The sequence below is a fragment of the Euprymna scolopes genome, chromosome 38, assembly GCF_053919585.1.
Source record: "Euprymna scolopes isolate OS-2025 chromosome 38, ASM5391958v1, whole genome shotgun sequence".
Taxonomy (NCBI): Eukaryota; Metazoa; Mollusca; class Cephalopoda; order Sepiida; family Sepiolidae; genus Euprymna; species Euprymna scolopes.
The window spans coordinates 81,041,276-81,065,087 of record NC_136519.1 but is presented as its reverse complement, the minus strand read 5'-3'; the positions used below and the strand labels follow the sequence as shown (position 1 = coordinate 81,065,087).

The window sequence follows — 23,812 nt, the reverse complement described above, 5'->3', positions numbered from 1 at the left end:
GGCCGCCAGAAGAGTCAACAAAAAACTGCGAATAAAATATATAAAACTCGTAATTTCTGTTTTTAAAGTGGGTTGTCAATTTTCTTTATGAAATATACTTCCAAAATAAACTATTACAGTCGTTTAAAACATAATAGAAGTATTATATTTTATTTTTTAAAAACAATGTTTACAAAATGTCTACGAACGTGCGTAGACATTTTGTAAACATTGTTTTTAAAAAATAAAAAAATAATACTTCTATTATGTTTTAAACGACTGTAATAGTTTATTTTGGAAGTATATTTCATAAAGAAAATTGACAACCCACTTTAAAAACAGAAATTACGAGTTTTATATATTTTATTCGCAGTTTTTTGTTGACTCTTCTGGCGGCCATGTTGTAAGCCCTAACGGTATTTTTGGAGATTACCGATTAACTTATCTTGCCTTTGATAACATTTATTTGTGATATATTTGTTTTTTGATGACTTTTTCGAATCTATGTGTACAGTAATACAAACCTAAAATTTAATTTAACTTGAAAATAATATTTAAAATACACATGCGTACACTGCACAAGCACCCTTATTATTATCATAATAATAATATTAATAATAATAATAAAAAAACTGTAGATGACATCGACTGGCGCCACACCACACCAACTAGTTGTGAAGGGTCAGGGAGGATGGAAAGACCGAGGTGAGAGAGTACTGACCAAATCTCCACTGGAAGTGTGCAGTTCAAATCTGGTACCTTGGGGAGGAATTTTGTCACCCAAAAACCAGGAAACACCAATGGCCGATGCCAACGAGAAATCAGTGACAACGGCTGTTGCGATAACATGCAATCATCTGCACAAGTGGTCAAAAGGTGGAGAACACTGGAAATCTGGGGAGACTTGTCACTTGGTCTCCAGGGAACACTACAGGTTACTGCCAGTGAGCAATCACTGATGATGTCTTGTGAGACAACTAATACGCTACACATTTTGATGAAAAACATGGGGAAAAAAATGGACATAAAAGAACAGAAAACCAAAACTTTAAATATAATTTCTGTATTTAAAGTAATAGTTATTTAAATATTTCAACATATAATCTTGTGGAGAAAATCCAGCTTCCCAATAAGGGGCACTCTGGATAGGAACAAAAATAATCTCAGTCATGAAAGATTTCTCCTCCACCGACCGAAGACAGAAAAGGTAAAGTGTAGCATCAAAACAGATACTACACTGTGATCTTGTTTCGAAGGCCAAAAAATATTTGTTTAATGTTTCTTTAACTGTTTGTTCCCTAAATTCATAATTCAGTTTTATCAGTATTAAATTGTATATTGCTTTAAAATTACTTAATTTTACATAGATAATGTTTATATTTTATATTGAATAAAGTTCAGTTTAAGTAGTAATCGAACTGTGTTCCTTTTTCTTTTTAAAAATCTTTTATTACTCTTTTTCAAATGGCCCTCATATGGTACTGACAGTCTGACAAATCTTACCTACATTGCCTGCAGACATTTTTCAGTTAACAGGCCTTCTTCTTACGCTCGGTGGCTGTGGTAAGACCCTCAGCGGTGACGTCATTTTTCAGCTCCCAGGCCTTAATGGCATATATTACGAAGGTTTGGTACTACTTAAATGCACCAGGATCCTATTGTGTTCTAATTAAAATATCAAAATATTGAGATTAATAAAAATAATACTAATTTTAACCTTGATATTCGCCAAATAAATCGGTTGTTTTGGAAGAATTTCTTGTTTTGATTTCTTTTTTATTTTCGTTTTCTGCGAATCTGCTCTTACTTTCTCCATCTTGAATGATGACTTCCTCCTCGATTTAAAACTTATTGCAAAGAAAAAGTAAGTATTATTTGTTTAATTTAGTTTATTTTGTGCTGTAATGGAGCTTACGAGCTATTTTTTAAAAAAATTTTTAAATATAGATATGTTTTTAAAAATCTTCCAATGTAAACAGTACGTACCTCTAACGCGCACCAGTTTCGCCGCCCCTCCCCCTTTATGTAACACGATGTAACTGTAATTTAATTCAATATTATCATCCTAACTTTTTAACCATTCAAAAGAAACTTCAAATAAACTGCTAATATTAAAAAAAAAATTTTTGACAGCAAACATAAATAATGAAAATGCGAGACAAAAATTGTGTTTACATTATCGACGCTTTAAAACAGCGTTCCTATGTAGTGATGCTTTTGAAGCCGTAAACATTCCCATATTTTAAAAATCTAGCAAAAATCAAATAATAGTCATATTTCCCTGAAATTTTCGATATTTATTTATTACTAGCGGGGGGGGGGGAGGTACCCGGCGATGCCCGGGTGTCGAGGTCAATCAAAACTCCGGGGGGGGGGGGTTTAAATAATAATAAAAAAATGTTTTGGTAGGTGAGTATGAGATTCGAACCCGTACCCTTGAGTTGGAAATTAATGTGTGAAAAAAAAAAAAGTGCGATGTTACCATTGGGCCACTGTGACATACAGCGTAGACGTGTTTGAATTTATTTATCTAACTATAACTATAAAAACAGGCGTGCGTAATAAAAGTTAACTTTGCTGCTTCCATTTGACCTAATTAAGAAGGTCAAATAGAAGTCATGCAGCGTAAGTGTCTGAGTTTGTTTGGACGTTTTTCCCGGCGCAATGCCGCGAACACGTCTGTTTGAGTTTAGTTTCACTTTATTTATACTAAAAAGCCCAATCAACACGCAAGCAGCCAAAATAGCAATAATTTTGTAAAAATCGATGTAAATAAATCTATACGCTACGCGGTTTCCTAATTCCTAGATATTATTATATAGGACCTATATAAACAGTTTTAAGCGATAGTAACGAACCCGGGAGCGTGTGCGAGAAAAGCCTTTTGAAGACATACACGAAATGGTCACACACATTTTGCCTTTTATATATATAGATTAAATAAACTTACATAAAAGTAGATTTCGTTAAATATATAAGAAGAAATTCTTTTAGATGTTCTACCCACCCCCATATTTCATTTTACGAAAACTAAAAATAAATAAATGTAGGGCGATAAAAATCTCAATATTTTTTAAGCTGAAAAGATCAAATAAATAAATAAATAATATATATATATATATATATATATATATATATATATATCGGTACTCATGCAGAGAGTGATCCGTGCTGAAATAATAACGTTATTATTTAAAAAGCCATTCTTAACATGGGGAGGGGAGGGTGTTTTGTACCTATTCTGTACTTTAACCTTACAATTGAATAAAAAACATATCATAAAACTTTAATTAAACGTGGAAATACAATTTAAAAAATAGTACGGATCACTCTCTGCATTAGCACCTATCTCTCTCTCTCTCTCTCTCTCTCTCTATATATATATATATATATATATATATATATATATATATATACATATATATATATATATAATCTCGTTATTTATTTCACTTACCTTATAATTGGACATAAAATCAATATTATTGTTAAGATAAAATCAATATTATTATGTTAAAAAACCCCACAGTTTTTCTTGATAATAATATTTTTCGGTAATATTTGAATTACAACAAAAAAAAAAAACAGAATTCTAAAAAAATAATTATTTCTGAAAATTTTGAAATGATATTAAATTCAAATATTACACGATATGAAGTTTGAACAAAGATTTTGGTGATGATGCACTTATTGATCCACACTATTTTTAAAATCGTATTTCCAAGTTTAATTAAAGTTTTATGATATGTTTTTTTAATCAATTGTAAGGTTCCTATTTACAATGCCTCCCCACAGGACAGAGTTAGACACCAGGGTCGTTTTTTAACGTGGAGAAAAAGAACAAAAATTAAAAATTGTCTCAGTCGTGAAAGACTTCTCCTCCACTGAGAGAGAAAAATAAATTGAAGTGCAGCATCTGAAGAACAGATACTACACTTATACCTTGTGAAAAACATACCCTAGATTAAGTTGTGTAAATAAAATTAGAATAAGTAGACTATGATATCTTACTATATCTCAAAAAATCACAGAGAGGCTCATCTACGTACATATGAAAACATTTAAAAACAGACTTGGTAAGTGTGCATCACTGGTTAGTGGACATGCTCACTGGAAAAACTAGAGTATTCACAAAGGCTACCAGTGAAGTGTTACTCCGATGACGATTGGACACGATAAAATCACTGGTAGAAGAGTATGGACTTTCAATAGATGCTTCTCTGGTCCCGTTGAGTCAGAACTTGGCAGACCCCATGACATATGTTCCACAAAGGTGGCTCAATAGGATGAAATTTGTTACTGAGCCTGTACTTCGTACCTGTGCTGCAAAGAGTAACGCAATGACTAGTAGTCAGATCATGGAACTGCATAAGAGTAGTGGACATTCAGGCATCTGACGTACAGCATATTTCATTTGGCTGGTTTGCCCAACAATTACCAAAGCTGATTTCAGACTAGCTATTGGAGAATGTGAGGAATGTTGGATGATGATCCATCAATAGTTAATTGGACACCAGGGAAATTGGTGGTACAAGCTAATTGGCAAAGGCTGGGGATGGATATAACACACTTTAACGGCAAACATTTCTTGACGTTCACTGATTGCGATCCAGTGTGTTTTACCATTTGGTGGATGTTGTCGCAGCAGGACTCCCGACACATCATTTAGAATCTTGAGTCAATATTTTTTGAGTGTGGGCCACCGCAGAAACTGCTTACTGACAACAGCACTGCATTTACCAGTAAGGAATTCAAGGAGTTTTCTGGTGGTTGGTGAGTATGTCTGCGGTTTCGGTGTGCATACCTGCCAGCAAGCAGTGGCATTGCAGAACAATGTCACCACAATATTAAGCGGATTGCAGCCAGAAAGAGATGCACTGTTCAGGAAGCAGTGTATTGGTACAATGTTAGGCCCATCATCATTGACTGCACCTACCAATGGGATCTATAGATATGAAGTTAGGGTGAAGAACATCGACCCAGTGCCCACATTACCAGCCTCCGCACAAACCCAATACTACCTGGGTGACCCTGTATGGGTAAAACTGCCAGGTTATCAATGCACATCCAAGTTCCAAGAAGGAACTAATGGAAGTGATTAGCCCACAAGCCATTGGTGTTGATGGTGTCCTGCGCCATGTGAAGGATATACAACCCCAGACATATACCATCCTCTCTGGTAATGCAGATGACGAGATTTCAGATGACACTGCATCTATTATACTGTCTGACCGACAACCAACCCAAAATGGAGAACCCTCGGAACACAGATAAAATGACGTTCCATCTGACAGAGCAGATGCGACTTCAGATTATATTGAGGGTATGACACTGCCTGGCTCACAGACAACACAGGATAGAGAAACCCCAGAACTACCCTTACAGCAAAGTACATGCCAAAGATTACCAACGTGACCTTGCACATGCTGTGATCAGGGATCAGTGAGGAGTGTAGACAATGTATGATGAGCCAAACGCTATCATGTCTAATGCACAAACGACACTGCACCTGTGTGATGGTACAGGAAATCTGGTTTGTACTGATTTGCATAAGTTTACGCCCCGCGGAAATAAAAGATGTCAAATTTTTTGGTGTTGGCGGCATTCTTTCATTTGCTTTGGTCAGTGAAAGAGATTTTGTGTTGTTCATTTCAGAAAGAGGGTGAAGAAGGGAAAAGACTCAGTATCGCGAATCGAGGTCAGGAAGAAAGGCACGGTAAGAAGAAAGAACTACAAATAGAACATTCTGTTTCAAAATTCAAAAACCAAGGTGACCTCTACTTTCATCGGAGGAAAACATAGTGGAGTTAAATAGAATATTTATAAATAGGATGTTTATAGTTGGAAAAGAATTTAAGAGCATAAATCCTGAACTGAAATTAATGACATAAGGAAAAAATAAAATTTAGCGCCAACAGCAACCTGAGAAAATTTTTGTGGCACACTTAGGTTAAAACTTTGGAAATAAATCAGAGTCCCAATAGAGATGACATAATAAACTTAAAATTTGAACATGTTAGCCTAAAATTAAATAAGGATGATTAACTAATAACTAAATCATAACGCCATAACAGGAATTGATTAATATAGAAAATGGCAGAAGGGTTCAAATTTTAACGAATAGAGTTACCTCCCTTATGTCAAAATTAACAAATAACTGTAAATCAAAATAGATTGCAACGAAAGAAAAAATGAAAGAAAAAAAAAATTTAAATCCAAAATTTAAAATGCAAACTAAGCTAGCATTGAATAAAGAGTAATACTAACTATGGCCCTGTAGAATATTGCCGGTCAGTGGGGCATTAGAATACGCCGACTGCCCCCCTGCAGAGGGTAAAAGTCCCTCAATGGGGGTCCTGGATATGACCTTAAACTATATCCAGTGGTGAGGCCCCAGCTTGTGGGCTTTGGGGAGTGTGGAGCAACCCTTTAATTACCATTGCTCCCAGGTCCACTCTGACCCGGAGTGGTAGTACCTGTTAGGGTCCCAACTATGGGTTAAATAGAAACCGATGTGAAAACAACAAATATATTCTATTAAAAAAAATTTTCTTCAAAATCTTTGGATTCGGCATTAAATAACCCGAAAAGGGTTGATATGCCGTAAAACAAAAACAACCAACCAACCAACCAACCAACCAACCTTCTAGAATAAATTTAAACTACAACCGCTTTTTGAAATTACACAAATAAGTATGTCTATATAATTGAAAATCACCAATATAAACATTGGATACAAAACGAACATAGAATCAAAGCAATATATAGAATATTAGGTCCAAAATTGGGGGGGGGGATAAAAATAAATAACTTAGAGAAAAGTAATAATAACCTAAATTAAGTGAACACATGTAATTGGTTGCAAGAATAAATGAATAATAGATGGAAACATTTAAAATAAGAGATAGGAAAATAGGTAGATATAAAAATCCATAACAAACGGAAAATGGAAAAAACCTCTAAAGGAAGAAATGTAGTAAATTTTTTTTATCACAGTTTTTCCTTAAAAGTAAATTGAATTCCATATTGCCCATTAAAAAGTGTTTTCCTCAACATCTGAAGAGAGGTCGTTCTTGTGAATATTTGCAAACGATATAAGGTTTGAAATTGTCTGAACAGTCGCAAAACATTTGTAACAGATTCTATATATATATATTCAATATATATATATATATATATATATTCAATATATATTCAATATATATATATATTCAATATATATATATATATATATATATATATATTCAATATATATTCAATATATATATATATTCAATATATATTCTATATATATTCAATATATATATATATATTCAATATATATATTGAATATATATATATATTGAATATATATATATATATTGAATATATATATATATAGAATATATATTGAATATATATATATATTGAATATATATTGAATATATATATATATATATATTGAATATATATATATATTGAATATATATTGAATATATATATATATATATTGAATATATATATATAGAATATATATTGAATATATATATATATTGAATATATATATATAATATATATTGAATATATATATATATTGAATATATATATATTGAATATATATTGAATATATATATATATTGAATATATATATATATTGAATATATATATATTGAATATATATATATTGAATATATATATATATTCAATATATATATATATTGAGTATATATATATATTTAATATATATATACAGTGATGATCATATTTATTGGCACGGTAAAATAAAAGTTAAATTTTGTCTAATAAATTCTAAAAAAGGGATTAAATTAAAGAAAATAACAAAGTATATTATGTATTTTTAACTGGCCTTTCCGATGCAGCAATCGGATTTTAGAAAAAATAAATAACAAAGGAACAACAAACATAATTGCAAAAAACCCTTGTTCAAAATTATTGGCACGGCTTTGTTTTTCTTTTAGTATCAGTATAATATCAATCAATTTCCGGTTTACGTGCTTTCTGAACTTTTTTATAGCCATATTATGCTTGTTTAACGCTAATTCAGTGAATAATTTTTTTCAGATAATTTTTAGATAGCGATTTATTTAAACTATTATAAGTGACTAAATTATAATTTTCAATCGCCATGGTTAAAACTAAGGAACACAGCGAAGACGTCAGGAAGCTTGTTGTAGCATGCCATACCAATGGGGAGGGCTATGATAAGATTTCAAAGAAGCTAAACCTTCCCAAATCCACTGTTAGAGCCATAATAAACAAGTTCAAATCGCAAGGCCACGTTATGAGTTTAGAGGGTAGAGGGAGAAAAAGGATTCTTTCCCCAAGAGATGAACGGAAAATTGTTCGACAAGTAAAACAAAACCCAAGGATCTCTTCCATTACCAAAGATCATACCCCAAACCATAACTCCTCCTTCTTCCATCTATCATTTGTTCAGTACAACAGGCTTACCCCTTCTCGGCCAAGTACACCATCCATCAGGCCCATCAAACTTGAAACGCTTCTCATAAATAAATATAACCTTCTTAAAGTCAACATGCTTTGTTAAGTAATCCTAACTAAGTATTCAAAATCACATAATATTTAATAAGATATCAATATAACTAACCCCCGAAGTAGATAGATATTGTATCTCTTAATATACAAACACATATTCATATCTCAGTGTAACCAACCTGCACTGATTTTTACAAGGAATGGTGCACTTTCTCCCACTGATGAAGTAAGAACACGGAGCCTTGTTTACAGTAAGTAAAGAAATTAAAAAGTTTCAAAGTAGATAAATATTGTATCTCTGAGTGTATATGTCGTATATAAAATTATCTTTTGCTGTATTATAATTAATTTAATTCCAAATTTTAGTTATTTTAAAATGTAATATTTGTTTAATAATATTTTTTCATTTACAGATAACGGTCCTGCAGAAAAAAGTGAAGAATAACAAATGATGAGGAATATGTTTTATTCTGCTTTAAGTATATCTTAAAATTCTCATTGAATCAAAATAGATGTGAACCCATGCTTCATCGAAATCGTTCTTGTGACACAAGTATTTAATAGAGAAAAAATTACTCTCATAAAGGTGAATAAGAATTTTGAAGTTTTCAAAGCAACATGCAAGAAAACACTGGGGAAGCAGCCCATCATTGTGAAGTCTGTGGTTCTACATTTTCATACATTTCTAATTTAAAACGACATTTGCGAACACACACCGGGGAGAAACCTTTTTCTTGTGAAGTGTGTGGCTCAATATTTTCACAAAGTTCTCATTTAAAAACACACATGCTGACACACACTGGCAAAAAACATCATTCTTGTGAAATCTGTGCAGCAGCATTTTACAAGAAGACTCATCTAAAAACACACATGCGAACACATGGAACAGTCAAACCGTATTCATGCCAGATCTGTGGATCAGCATTTCATGATAATTATAAATTAAAAGTACATGTGAGAACGCACACTGGGGAAAAACCTTATTCTTGTCAAATCTGCATGGCTGCATTTTCACAGAACTCGACATTAAAATCACATATACGAACACATACTGGAGAGAGACCATATTCTTGTGAAGTGTGTGGCTCAGCTTTCTCAGACAGTTCTACTTTAAAACAACATACACGCATACATACTGGAGAAAAACCCTATTCTTGTGAAATCTGTAGGGCAACATTTTCACGTAGTAGTCATTTAAAAAGACATATGCGGACACATTCTGTTAAGATGTAAGTGTTATGTAAATGTACGTCTAATCGGAAGTGTTCTCATAAGCATGTTTAAGGAGAAAAAATGGATAAAAACTATTTAAAAAGACACGTGAACACAAATATAAAGGTCTGATGTACGATATGAACCTTAGGGAGGTATCAATCATACCAGTTATTACAGGTGCCACAGGGCTTATGAAGAAGAACCTGAAGTCCTACCTAACTAATATTCCTGGTGAACCAAGTGCAAAAGAGATTCAGACACTTACACTTAAGGGAACAACAAGGACACTAAAAAGAGCTCTTGGTTAGTTTTAATAAACAACAGGGGAATGTTGGCAGCTGGTTTGGTGGCCCATACCAATCACTACTACCTAAAAAGAAAGAAAATAAAAAAAATGAAAATAACATAAAACTATTCTTATAAAGTATGTGAATAAGAAGTTTGATGTTTTCAAATTCAGTAGGAAACATGCAAAAAAAACTGTAAAAAATCTTATAATCTTATAAATCTTATGTTTATAAATTTATATAATTTATTGACCATGCTTGTTAAATAATAAATGTGATGTACCGATTTACTATGCCTCCCCACGGGACAGAGTTAGACACCAGGGTCGTTTTTTAACGTGGAGAAAAGGTACAAAAATAAAAATTGTCTCAGTCGTGAAGGATTTCTCCTCCACCGAAAGAGAACAAGAAATAGAAGTGCAGCATCTGAAGAACAGATACTACACTTTGAGCTTGTCCCGAACGTGTCCTCATGATATATGTACATAAGTATTTTTCAGTAGCAAATACTCTAGAAACATGCAAGGAAACACTGGAGAACAACAGACCCTTGGGAAGTGTGTAGTTCAATATTTTCGTAAATTTCTAATTTTAAACAACACGTGCACACACATTGTTATTATAAAAGCCACAGGGCTTATGAAGAACCTGAAGTCCTACCTAACTAATATTCCTGGTGAACCAAGTGCAAGAGAGATCCAGATAATTGCACTTAAGGGAACAACAAGGACACTAAAAAGAGCTCTCGGCTGGTTTCAATAAAAAAACAGGGGGATGTTCACAGCTGGTTTAAAGAGCCCTCAGATATAAATCTAAATCTTAATGTTAGCTCTTAAAACTAACTGAAGTAAATCAAAAATGACAACACATTTTTATTTAGAATAACATAAAAACGTACTGAAGTTGTTGGAGAGAACTTAAATGCCTACTAAACAATATCTTTGTGTGTCTAAGGTCTCTGTAAAAAGGTTTGTCAGAACAACCTGGCATGAGAATACTTTTCCTTACAAAATCACATAATATTTGCAACCCAAATAAGATCTTGATATGGCTAAGCTGTATTGGCTTTTATTAGGAAATAGCCTGGGTGTTCAGCATTGCTCGGGTGTTTGTAGGTGTGTGTTGAGAAAAAAAAAGAATCGTGGTAGTAGGCAAGCAGGCTAAAACCTGTACCGAGAAGGGTGGCCATCACCAAACCGGAAATGACGTAGATTTAAATTAAGGCTAGTCAATCGAAAAGAGGGGATAACTTTCAAAAATATGGGCGAAAAAAGCGACTCCTCCCTGTAGAAAAGTGCCCGGTTGAGAGTGAAGGAATTAATATTTTAAGCCAATTTTTCGATGTTTGTCATCTGAAGGGTCGAGCTTTAAAACGATACTGATCTTGTGAAAATCCATTGCCTCTGTCAAAATTTTTAGGCAAACATACATACATACATACATGCATACATACATGCATGCATACATTTATTTAAACAGATGGTTGAGATTTATATAATAGATGGTGCACCTTCTCCAAATGATGGTACCTCAGGTGAACTGGATATTCCACCAGACTAGATGAATTGTAGCCTTATAAGCAAGACAAGAAAAATAACTCAGTGTTTGAGATGTAAAGGAGAACTTTAATGGAATCTTTGAATACTTATATATCTTATATGAATATTTATATATCTTATATAAGTATTTATATATCTTATATGAAGATCAAGTGTCAGGAAGATTGATTTTTTACAACTTCGACTGAAGTAAAATGAAACAAAGGGGTAAAAGTTTTTCTTGTGGAGTGTATGGAGCAGCATTTTCAAAGAATTCTCCATTAAAATAACATGCGTAAACATACTGGAGAAAAACCTTTTTCTTGTCAAGTGTGGGTCAACATTTTCACAAAACTCTACATTAAGATCGCATATGTGAGCACAAAGAATTTTAAAAACTATCTGGGGAATATACCTGGTGAACCAAGTGCAAACAATAGCATTTAAATGGATGGTTAGAATCTTAAAAAGAGATCTTGGTTGGAGTAACTAAACTAATGAGAGAATGTTTGGCATCCGGTAGAATGCCCCATCCCCAGCAAAAACAAAGTGAAAAGAAAATTAAAATGAAAGAAACCTTTTAGTTGTGAAGTCTGTAGTTCAGCATTTTCTCAAAATACTTAAAATCAGACATGCAAACACACACTGGAGAAAAATCATTTTATTGTGAAGTGTGTGGTTCAGCATTTGCATTAATTTCGCTTTAAAAAACACATGGGGAAGGGACAGTGAGGTATATATCAAAATGATAGCCTGTCACCATTGCTCTTATGCTTTACAATTGACCCACTCAGAAAGCTTCTTAAAAATGTGATGCTGGGTACAGTTTACTAGAGGCAGGAAAAAGTAAAAGAGTGAACACTTACTCTTTATGGACGATCTCAAACTCTATGTAGAGACAGAAAAACAACTTGTCTCCCTGATAGAAATTGTAAAAACTTTCACAGAGGATGTCTGCATGGAGTTTGGATTTGATAAATGCACAATAAACAAAGGAAAAATGACAACATCCGAACATCTTTGGTTGAATGATAGCTTTATTGAAGATGTTGGCGAGGATGGCCACATATAAGTACGTCGGTATAGAGAAAAACGTAACTGTAGGGCATGAAAAAAATGAGACATAAGGTGGAACAAGAATACACATCACGCCTTAAAAAGATCCTGAAATCCGAATTCAGCTCCAAAACAAAATAAATGCCATAAATCAGCTTGCAAATCCCTGTCATATCATATGGTTTTGGTATTATTGACTTGCTTCAATGCAATATCAATAGGCTAAATACAAAGACTAAGAAATTCCTAACCTTTCATTAAATATTATACTGAAACGAATGTATAGACAGGATATACCTATCAAGAAAAAGGGTAGCCTTGGTCTCACTGACATAAACCATGCATATCGAGTAACCATAGTAAGCATGGGGCAGTATATCAAAGGCTCAACAAATATGACTATAGAAATAGTGAGGAACCATCATGAACATCTACCCCGACAAACCTCAGTCACAATGCTTGCTACAAACTTTGGGGGTGTCATACTGGAAAATACTGCCATTGTATATGATGAACCAGCAACACAGATTGCAAGAAAAAAGAAAAATACACTAGAATTGAGAATGACACAAGAAAATAAGGATCAGAACAATGTAAAAGAGCAGGAAAGTTCCTGGAAGAGCTTTACCAGGTATATAGATAGGGATGCGTCACTCCTATGACTCAAGAGTGGGAGATCCATTTCACGAAGAAAGACTTATTGTAGCCAGTCAAGATAAGGGCTTACAAATGGATTAAAAAAAATGGCTGGCCTACAAGCAAATGGCCAATGCAGGTTTTGCTACTCAGTGATTGAGAGCTCAAGCCACCTAATATCTGGATGCCCAATCTTTTTAGCAGATGGTCCTTATACTGTCTGCTACGACAAAGTATGTAAATATCTCCTTTGAAAATCTGTGGAAAGATGCAACTTGACAGATCAACGAACATCTGGGAACATGAACCACCACCGATAATGTCAAACAGAAATGTGAACGTGTTCTATGACAAAGACGTACAGACATAAAAGACAAGGCCATCAAACCAGATATTGTAATATGGAACAAGCCCGAAAGAACTGTGCTCTTTATCGATGTCACAGTCTCAAATGATTTTGGCCTTAATAGAGCTGAATGGAAAAAGATAACAAAATATCAAGACCTAGAAATGATCCAAAAACGACATGGTCTTTGAAAGAAATAAACATTATACCGGTTGTGATAGGAGCAACTGACCTAATAAAAAAGAGTCTTCAGAAATATTTAGAAGCAACCCCTGGAAGATCAAGCTGTAACAAAATATAAAATGCAGCCATAAAGGGAACAGCGTCTATTCTTAAAAGAACCCTCCGATATAAATTTAGACTGTAACAGAATCAAGTGTTAGCTAGGAGGAAGTCCTTTCATTTCTCAAAACTGAATTCAGCAAACTTACTGAAGTAAAAAAAAAGGAGAAATCCTATTCTTGTGAATTCTGCATTACTACATTTTCATGGAAATCTTCTCTAAAAAATGATGTACACACTCAGACTAGATGCAAACCTTTTACTTGCGAATTGTGTCAGTCAGCATTCGCAGAGAATTTTACTTTAAGATGACACGTGAAAAAACACTGATGAATAAAAAATAGAGACTTTATTCTTGTGAAGTGTGTGGCTGCTACTAGACACTATCCTCGAGTGACTAAGGTCTCTCTGTACAGGGGTTTGTCAGAACAATCTGGCATGAGGATACTTTTTCCATAGAAGTAAACCCTGACCGAATATTCAAAATCACATAGTATTCGCAGCCCAAAAAAGATCTCCTCACTATGGCTATCCCACAGCTTTTCCGAGGAATGGTGCACCTTCTCAAAGTGATATTACCTCAAGTAATAGCACGAAGCTGGATACTCCACCAGACTAGATAAATTCTTGTCCTGGAATTCAGTAAGACCAAGAGACCAACATGAAAGATATACTACAACATATAAAAATGGTTAATTGGGGAGAGGAAAATTATGTTCTCAACTTCTTTACTAACTCAGTGTTTGAGAAATAAAGAACTTAAATTGAACATTCGAATATCTATGTATCTCATATAGAGTTCAAGTGTTAGCCCCAGGTTGTGGGCCCCTTGATTTCTGAGAACTTCGACTGAAGTAAAATAAAACAAAAAAAAAGACAGTAACCCAAAGCTGATGAAAATTAAAGACCATCATGAGAACCGGGCAAGTATTACAACATTCATAACACAACTTGCCACTCATTTTGGAAAGGACTTCCTCACAAATGACATAGAGAATCCAAACAAAACTGCCACTGACATGGCCCACAAAAGCCGGAAAAAATACACTAGCCAGTTCCATAGTAATAAAACAGAAGAATGGGCCAACTATAAACGGGCAAAATACCTACTGACTGAACTATCTCAAGAATATATCAGTAGGGATGGTTCCCTGTACTGGCTTAAATGAGGATCCCGCCATTACGACCAAGAGAGATTGATATTGGCTGCACAAGACCAGGACCTGAAAACACCTTCAAAAAGATGAGTGGTCTAAGCAATAAAAATAAATGCAGGCTCTGCAACACTGAGGTTGAGATTGTGGGCGACCTGACCTCTAGTTGTAAATTCCTACTTGAAGATTGTTATTATATATATATATATATATATATATATATATATATATATATATATATTATATATATATATATTATATATATTATATATTACATAATGGAGTTTGCAAATACCTTCATTGGAAGATATGTTAGAAACTAAATGTTCAGTAAAAAATCCTGGGATTATATTCCCAAGCGAACAGTTGGGAATGACACCTACACCATTCGCTATGACTACATATTTCCTACTGGTATATATCTAGAAAACGCAGCCATTAAACCAGATATAGTGATTTGGGACAGAACGAATAAAAAAGCGACGATAATGGAGGTCAGTTTACCCAATGATGCAGAGCTTAACAGAGCTGAGAGGGAAAAGATAAAGTATCAAGCACTTATGTATGATATTAAACGAAATTGGAAATTAAGAGGTTTCAATTATACCAATCATCAAAGGAGCAACTGGGCTTATGAAAAAGAACTTTAAAAAGTACATAGCAAGCATACCCGGTGAACCAAGTGCAAGTGAAATACAAACGATTGCACTGAAAGGGACGGCTAGAATCCTAAAAAAATCTCTTGGTTGGACTCACTAAAATAGGGGTAAATGTAAGACATCTGGTTGGATGTCCCACCCCCTAGAAGGAAAAGGTGAAGAAAAATGGAAAAAAAATGATAGAAACCTTTTTATTGTAAACTATGTGGGGCAACATTCTTACAGAGTGCTCGTTTAAAAAGTCATATACATATTGGCTGTGTGAAACAAAACTAAATTCAACAAATTCTTTAAAACGACGAAATGTTGCATCCCTCTGCCTGTTCTACAAGTATTTTAGTGGTGAATGCTCTGACGAACTGCAATCACTTGTGCCCCCACGACGTGAGGACCTTCGACAAACCCGACAGGCTGCTAAATCCCACCCTCACACTGTAGAGATCCCTAGATGTAAAAGATCTTTCTACTCCAATAGTTTCTTCCCCAGAACCGCTAGACTTTGGAATTCCCTTCCAGGTCCCTGCTTTCCCAACAGTACTGACGTGCAGAAGTTCAAGTGTAACGTGAACCGACATCTTGCTGCCCAAATCCCTACATAGTACCCCAGTAGTTGTTGCCCCTGATAGTAGCCCCCTACACCAAAGTGGCAATTTGCCTTGTTTGAGGTGAAAATGCAATAAAAAATATATATATATTTATATATATATATATATATATATATATATATATATATATATATAAACCAATACGAAAAATATACAAATGTTTATATCTTTTCTGCATTTATTTATTGCTGTATAGAAAGAGTGCTCGTTTAAAAAGTCATATACATATTGGCTGTGTTAAACAAAACTGAATTCAACAAATTCTTTAAAACTAACTTCACACAATGCTTGGTAAATAAAGCTTTTACCAAATCTATGCAGGAGATCTTAACCTAACTATGTTTATCCTTAAACGAGCTTTCTGATAAACATAATCGTGATCATATTCTGTTTAATGATTAAAATAAACTTTATAACTAACTTTTTTATCTCTCCTTTCTCCCATGTTTTTTTAGTTTTTCTCTCTTTACTACACCATTGCTATTTTAACTGTTATACGAAACTCATGTGGCCAAAACAGCAAGTTTCTGTACACGTCTTTTTTTGTCATCAACACTAAACTTTTATTTAAGACTGTTTTATTTATTTTTATTTATATCTGTTGAATCACTATTGTATTATTATTGAACGCATGTACTCAACTGGCTAGATTTTACTTCCATACGTTGCCACAGTGTATACACTCCTATTCCTCATATACTCTTCTCTGTATCTCCAATGGTATCGCTCAATTAGTAATGCCAGAATTCCCTATCATAACTCTTGTAAACTTATGTTGCAGATAACTTTCATTATTTTCATGGCAAGTGTTCGTCTGAGCTCCAATCTCTAGTCCCCCCTCGTCAAACATACACGAAAAACACTCATTTAGCTGTAAACACTATCAATAATTTACCCCCACTCTTTATCTGTGTATACGGCACAATCACGTTGACACACCGGTTCTCGCCAGATCACAGAAGTTAAACAACGTTGAGCCTGGCCAGTACCAGATAGGTGACCATTTGGGAAGGCTAGGCACTGTATGTACCTTCTGAGAAGGTTGGGTGTGGGGCCAGCACTGTCACCCTGTAAAAAGAACTCAGTCGCTACAAAAGCATCTACAAAGTTGTAGATGGCTTATGCCCCTTAGGGGCTCAAGGCTATGGACTCTTTATCTGTGCCTAACCTTAAATGTAGATTCCATGAACAAAGTTTCTTTCTAAGAACTGCACACATGTGGAACTTTCTTCCGTTTACCTGCTTTCCAGCTGAATTAAAACATGGCCGTCTTCAAGTCCAATGTAAACAAGTTCTTGATGAGCCGTTCCCCTTAAGTAATACAATTTATCAAATTTACACTTCTAACGATTACTATGATATTGTCCTTTTGACCACTGTACACTCTTTAACCCTTATCCTCGAGTGGCCTCTAGGTCTTGATAAGTGGTGATTCCTTTGTAAATAAATAAAAATAATTTTTAAGTATGCTGTTGCGTGGGGATTTTCTGACCCCAAATCCTGCAGTTTTGCTTATTTATGAACCTATTCAGATGAAAATGGGCCTCATCGGACATAATGAGATTCAGGTAGAAAGATACTTGATTACTCGGGCATATATGTCATGCATAAAGAAATCACGTAGGGCCCCTGTTGATCTCTAACTGAACTAATACAGGGTGTCCCAAAAGAAGCTGACGGATATTAAATTTGATTAATTATCACAATATTTAAGTTATGCTTACCAATATTCATATAAGCCTCTCCGTGATTTTTTTGAGATATAGTAAGATATCAGTCTACTTGTTCTAATTTTATTTACACAACTTAATCTAGGGTATGTTTTTCGCAAGTTTTAATTTTAGTTATGAAAAATGATGTTACTCAAATGTCCATTAATTCCGATTACTTCATCCGCCGTTACTCCACACCGTACTGCACATTTTTGAGGGTGTAATTGCCGTTGTGCTGTTGCGTGGGGATTTTCTGATCCCCAAATCCTGCAATAATGCTTATTTATGAACCCATTCAGATTAAAATTGGCCTCATCGGACATAATGAGGTTTTTGAGAAAGATTGGATCCCGATTGGCCAAATCTTGAATTGCATGGCGTATTCCAGCCCTTTTTTTTGTTTGGCTGAAGTGCTTGCACCAATTGAATTTTATATGGAAATTTGCCCTCTTCATGAAGCATTCTGTGAAAAGATGATCGAGAGACCCCAATTTGACTTTATCTCCTTCTTACTGATGTGGATGGATCCTCGGCCACACTCTGCTAATCTCTGAGGATTCTCATTACTTCTTGTCGGACGGGGTCTACCAGATTTAGGCAGGTCACATACAGAACCTTGCATGAAATCGAGCCACCATAGCTTTTATTGCATTGGGAGTAGGGGAATTTCTTGTGTCAAAGTTTCGTCTAAATTCTCTTTGAGTTTCTGATATTGACTCATTCAACCAAAAATACGACTATGATAAATGTCTGCTCCTCGGTAGTGTAACGACTCATGATGACTTTGGACGGGTTGCTCTAGATGATCTGAAAAAATAAAAGAAAAATATAAAAAAGTAAGAAAGTTATAATTTTTTTTTTAACCATCAGCTTCTTCTGGGACACCCTGTATTTGTCTATTAGGCATCACATCACGTCGTCAATCTCTTTGTACTTTGTTTGTCAAGATATGCTAATATGAAAATACTTTTTTCTTAGAAGTTAAACAATATCAAATAATCAAATAAAAATATGGAGACTTGCAGGATGTTGCCTAGAATAATAAAATCCTTTTTCAGGGAAGCTACACACTATATCACACGAGGAAAGTGGTGTTATACTTGTTTTTAGTGATGCTAGCACAACAATACTAAGTTTGATATTCCACAAGCCCTCTTCTCTTTGTCAACAAGATACATGATTACTCTGACATATATGACATGCATAAAAAAATTAAGTGTAAAACACAAGGGAGGACCCTCTTGATCTCTGAAAACTAACTGAACTTGTATTTAGCAATTGTTTGAATGCCTACCAGTAGGTACAGGCAAAAATGGATACCATTTTCTGCTCGTCAACATTGTCGCTTTCGTCAACATTGTCGCTTTCGTCAACATTGTCGCTTTCCAAACAAAATACCGGGTGTGATCTACAAGAATTTTTTTATATGGTTGTAACCTTTATATAAATTGATCTTGAGTTAGAGCCGAATTTACGTTGGATAACATTCATGTGTGAAAAATCTATTTATCATTAAATTTGTCCGAACACGTTTTTATTTCCTCGACTCCTAATTAAAACTGATGTCCATGTGTCATAATAAATGTCACAACAATGTCTCGATACATCTTCTATCATTATATGCGATCAGTGTTCTATAATAGTCAACCATATAGGAACCTATTCATGACCAGACACACACACACAAACATTCAGCTATATATATATATATATATATATATATATATATATATATATTTAAGTAGGGATTATGGCCAACTACTTCCTTCATAGGAATTACCCCCTTAGAATAATTAAAGATTCAATTAGGAAAGCAGAACGTAGAAGCAGGCTAAATTTACTCACATATAAATGTAACACATCATCCCCCAAAATACCAATGGAATTTGGTCACAACAATAACACAAACTCCACAACCCCCTTAAACAAGTATTCAGACAACTGCAGCATGACCCCACCCCCAACACAATATACAACACGCATCCACTCAGTGCAAAAAGATAGCCTCCAAATCCACGGTCACTATTAACATTCACAAAAATACACAACACTGTCGCACCACTAGGAAACAAACATGCAACAAACCCATGTACAAAATGTGCCAACACATTAAAACTAACAACACATTTACACTCCCAGGCACAAACACTCAATTTAAACTACCCCCGCTCACTTGCGATAGTCCTATAGAGGACTAGGATGTATAAATCCTAATCCCGTTACAAAAGAAAAAATAATGAAACGAATGGAAAGAATGAAACAAAAACTCAATTGCTGGAATAGATAAACGTGTCGTTTATTTACTGTTGAAAGAATGAATGTTTTAGATATAACACGTGTTCATGTCCGCGCGGGTGTAACCATCGTTTGTTGCGGGATTGGTAGTATAGAAGGAAAAAGGAAATGTGTGTTCATCTCACGTTCGGATCACTATCGTTTGTTCGCGCGTAGGAAGAGAAGTGAGTGATGTAGTGGAAAATGGGAATGGCAGTCCAGCGTGTAGACAAAGAAAAAGATAGAGGGTTGACATCAGTTAAACTGTGCGCCATGTTAGCCGTCAGCAACGCGGCGGTGTTCTCAGGGACAAGTTGTATATATAGAGAGAGAAAGAGTGAGAATGCCAATCCATTTCACGGAGATAGAAAGCGTATAAAGTGTACGTACTGTCTGTTGGCTTTTTGTCCAACATAGTAGCAAGTGGCGTGAGGTACGCGCGTGTGCGCGCCTGCCGAAAAGGCACGCTGTCGGTCCGTAGACGGATCAGCTCAGAAGCTGCTCTAAAAAGGGCTGGAAACAACTTGTCTCTTGCTTTTATACTTGTTTCCGGTGGTCTTTTGCGCATGTGTGGATTTCCTTTGAAAGGGGAAGTGACGTTGTCCATGTGTGTGTACATGTGCGTACGTTAGCGTGTGTGTATACACGTGAATTTGAGTGTATGTACGCGAACGTGAATATATGTACGTGTGTTGACGTGGGCGCGTATGTTTGTGTGCGCGTATGTATATGACAAGTAATATAGCTTGAAATGTGAACGCGTGTTTTTGTGTGAGACTAGAAAAGGCTCGCACAGTTCCAATGTAGTTTACATAATATATTGCACCGGATGCACAAAGGGTAATTACGTGGGGGGAAACAGGCCGAGAGTTCCGCTTCCGTTTCAACAACCACACACAAACAATTAGGGACAAATCCACACATCACACAATAGCAACGCACTGCACCCTCCTAGACCACAGCATAGACAACATGCAATGCATACTTACAGCCTCCACCTTTCGGACACAGAGAAAGAGAAGACAATATGAAAAGAAACTCATTCTAAGACTTAATACACACATCTCCGGTCTCAGTAAAGATTTGGGACCGCTAAATGAATACTCTTTTCATAAAAAAAATAGAAACCTACCAGAGACATTTCCCAACAGGGCACAGGGCAGAGTGACTATGCACGGTGGAAGAACGGTTTAGCATTCTCCACTAGAAGTTAGTTTTTGTTTACGTAAGGCCTTTTACTTCATTTTATTATTATTATTATTTTTTTTTTAGTTTCCACACATTTTAATTTCCGACATATTTAATTCCATTTTCCGAGCACGCATAACTGCGCACACAAATGCATAGCTGTAGACACGGGTGCGCCCTCCCCTCATTCCCCCCTCACAAACCCTATATACTATAGTACCACTTTATGAAGACATACAGGATTGAGTTTATTATTATTATTATTATTATTATTATCATAATAGTTATTAATATCATTATTATTATCATTATTAGTAGTAGTAGTATTGTTATTATCATTATTACTATTATTACTATGATTATTATAATTATTATTATCACTATTATTGTTCTTATTCTTGTTATCGCTATTATGATTATTATTATCACTATTATTATTGTTATTATCACATATATATATATATGTATACATATATTATTATTGTTGTTGTTGTTGCTGTTTTTTTAAACGAGGAGTTGAATACTCCTCGTTTAAGCATTGCAATTCATCTTTTAGTTTCAGTTTCAACATTAAACGTTATTAACCTCTGATTTCTCTAACCGCCATATCGAGCTTCCAATTTTTGTGATGGCTTCTAATTTAAAAACAATGCTTTCACCCTGTACCTGGCACTTAATGTATGTATGTATGTATGTATGTATGTATGTATGTATGTATGTATGTATGTATTTATGTATAGAGTATATATGTGTGTATATAGGAGTGTGCATGTGTGTGAGAGAAGAAAGAAAAAGAACAATCCGAATATTTTCATATGTTTGAACAAAAATAGAAAGAAAGAAATTAAATGATGATCAACATAAAAAAGAATATTCTCCGTTTATTTATTTATTTATTTTAACATTATATGGTTGTATATATCAATTAACGAAATCTACAGTAGAGTTTTAAAAAATAAATAAACGTGTGTGTGTGTGTGTGTGTGTGTGTGTGTGTGTGTGTAGGTTGGTGCGTACGTGTAGACAATCCAGATGACCGCGTCTATAACCTAGCACCACAATAAATCTATCATTCCAAGCTTTTGGAAAAAAAAGATTCTACTTAGCATCCACTTAGCTTATAACTTACATCTGCTTATCAATCTCCAGCTGTATATGTACGCACGTCTATAAACGTGTGTGCTCGTATCTTGTGTATGTATGGTTACGTGAAGAAGCATATGTGTTAGTACGCGAGTGTATATATACATGTATGTTCACATATGCGAGGATGTTCGTGGGATGCGTGGGTATCCAATTCAAAGTTTTATGAAAGACTTAGTTTTGAATAGAGGCTACACAAGTTGCTGACCATTCCAAGTCAAAAATGCTCGCAGGGTCATATTCAAATAGATCTTTACCTTAATGGCTATACCCGCGCCCCTCCTGTTACTAACCCTGCCCGCACATTCACACTGAGGAAGATCGAAGTATCGGTCGAAAATTATGTGTTTCTGAAGGAAATATTCTTGTTTTTTTTTTTCAAAGGACTTTTTGTATTCTTACACGTCAACACACAGAAAATAAATACAGAAAAGATATAAACATTTATATATTTTGCGTATTGATTTTTATTCATATATATATATATATATATATATATATATATATATATATATATATATGTGTGTGTGTGTGTGTGTGTGTGTGTGTGTGTGTGTGTGAAAATAATATAAAAGTGAAAATGTCTGTGTACATTTCCATACGCAATAACTCTGTCAATTTTTAGTCTACAGACTCGAAATTTGACATACAGATTACTGAGATTTGGGAAAATCCATGTGATCGATTTCTGGCCAGAAATTTGGCGATTAAGGGGTAAAAATTCAACGATTTGACCTTTGAAGAACTCTACCAAACACCTCCGACAATTTTGGGTCTACGCACTTGAAATTTTAGATATAGGTTCCTTGGACATGGATCTAACTTAATATTGGGAGATTGAATGCAAAATCAAAAGTGTTCCAAGATCTGATTAGGGAAGCTCTTTATGCAGATGATGCAGAATTTCTCGTTCACACTCAGTATGACATGCAGGTGATTATATCTAACCGATGAGCCAAAATGAGGGCTGTCATGGGTCTTGTGAGCTGCAACGTTCTTTGGTGTGGAAATAATTATGCACATATATATATTCTTTATAAGTTTTGGTTTCAGTTTCGATTCAAGCTGATGCACCCAAGTGATATGGATGTTTTTTTTTTAATTTTTAAAAACAATTTTATAATATATAAGAATCGATAGAAAATTGACTCTATAATAATATATACGAAATCTGCATAAGTTGGAATATCATATTTATGCGTATCTTACGACCGGGCTACGCCGGGTGTCCCTAGCAATAAG

At 34.6% G+C, this 23,812-nt stretch overlaps 1 long non-coding RNA gene across 1 annotated transcript; it reads left to right on the top strand.

Annotated features, from left to right (window-relative positions):
• Window positions 1-1,772: 1,772 nt before the first annotated feature.
• LOC145263217 (uncharacterized) lies at window positions 1,773-23,017 on the top strand. Its single transcript, XR_013864495.1, has 2 exons — window positions 1,773-1,843; window positions 8,889-23,017. It is a non-coding gene; the product is annotated as an uncharacterized LOC145263217 (long non-coding RNA).
• Window positions 23,018-23,812: the final 795 nt, after the last annotated feature.